The 1,719-nt window shown below is 39.1% G+C and overlaps 1 long non-coding RNA gene across 1 annotated transcript; it reads right to left on the bottom strand.

Moving 5' to 3' along the window:
• On the bottom strand, positions 1-1,628 carry LOC111656121 (uncharacterized). The gene is made up of 3 exons (XR_002760846.2): positions 1,506-1,628; positions 1,044-1,155; positions 1-69 (listed from the first exon to the last, which is right to left on the bottom strand). It is a non-coding gene; the product is annotated as an uncharacterized LOC111656121 (long non-coding RNA).
• Between the last annotated feature and the right edge of the window lie 91 nt (positions 1,629-1,719).

Raw genomic sequence — 1,719 nt, forward strand, 5'->3', positions numbered from 1 at the left:
CCAGATAAGCTATCATCTCTGCCGTGGGCGGCTTATAGATCTGTGGAGGCCGACGGCGGGGAAGGTCATCTGCAAACAGGAACAGTGGGTGTTTTACAGAGTACAAAGTAAACATGGAATTATTTTGATCAACGATGACACAGCAAAATGTTATCATTTCCAGGTGTATCTAATACTGTTCATTTACTGGTTGTGAAACTGATTCAAATTCAACTTTTCTCAAGGAGAGTTTCACATAATAAAAAACACACAAGTCAATACATGCTAAAAGGAATAAAAAACAGAAACAACCCAACCCAAAGTACACCAGGCACATCACAAATCTACCCACTGAGCAAATTTAATAACAACACCGGAAAATGCATTGCAGAGATAAATGCACCACTTCCTGTTGGTTTAATGCTGCAAACTGTCACAGCAAATGGTCTGCAATGACTGATGACAGTGGCCCTGACAGAACTGAGTAATTCATGCACTACTAACCTTGCCTTCACTGTGACTACTGCTACTCACTACTGATTAGCTTCTGTCAAATTTGTATTAATGAGCAAGTCAGATATTGTAAAGAATACAGTCACTTTTGATTAAAAATACTCGACATAAATAGGGTCAATGATAGAGACACACTATTAGAATTATTTCCACCATTACTTTTTCTTTTCTTGCTATCATGAACCTTTCCACACTTTGGACTGATGGTGGAGCCAGAGACATTGTTTTTCACTTGCAACACTTTGGACAAACCATGATAAGAGACATCCAATATCTTAATACTGCTTTCACATACGGTGAAGTTTTGTCAGTGTATGAGATTTGGCCTTTTTCACTTGACATGTCACAGTAGGAAAATGTGTAAACAATGATGGATGAATTCCATTTAGCTGCTTCAGTTTCAGGGTCCCAGTACTTTGTATTCTGGGTCATTGTCATGTCTTACCGGGACACTTAAATAGAACGGAGCCATTGGTAATCTTATTAGTTTCCTTTTCCTTCTATGGTAAGTCAAAGTGTCTGCTGTGCTGATGTACATTTTGGTGTCTTACCTGTGTCGATGATTGTTGGCCACGTTTTAATGTTCACAGAGGCAGCAGCCTCTTTGGAGCGCAGAGTCCTCATGAGGTTTTGAGTGGTAAGGATACACGCAGCTTTACTGACCTGGTAACAAAGCATAAGCATGATTCATTTGTAAAGGAGAAGCTGCCAAAAATTGTCAAAAATTCAATGAGAGACAAAAACAGCCCTAAGCACATAAAAAATGCTTCACACAACATGATTTATCTTCCTATGACATATAGAGTTTGAAATATCAAATTACAACGATCAGCTGAATTAATATGTTTTTGAAGATTTTATAGAAAGAAAAAATTCCAGGAAAAGTGTATGGCTTAATTTTCCATTTAAGTCATTACTTTGATTCTTGGTAAACATGAGCTTTTTTGTTGGGACTGAGGAGGCAACAAATCCATGACATATGTGTATGTGCAGAAGTGCACACATACACTTACATCAATAATCATGCGGACAGTAGGCAATGTGGCCGCCAGGTTCTGAGGGTGTGGAGGTCTGACGTTTACGGGAACACATCCAGCGTAGAGACAGCCATAGAAAGCGGCTATCAAATCAATGCCTGAGAGGAAGGTGGAGCACAAGGGTGGAGTGAAAAAAAGGAGAGAAAATCAATCCATGATTCACAATAATTAATCTCCGTGTGAGTGATAC

The sequence above is a fragment of the Seriola lalandi genome, unplaced genomic scaffold (genome assembly GCF_002814215.2).
Source record: "Seriola lalandi dorsalis isolate HSWRI2012SDOR001 ecotype SW California unplaced genomic scaffold, Sedor1 jcf7180001958184, whole genome shotgun sequence".
In the NCBI taxonomy this organism is placed as follows: Eukaryota; Metazoa; Chordata; class Actinopteri; order Carangiformes; family Carangidae; genus Seriola; species Seriola lalandi.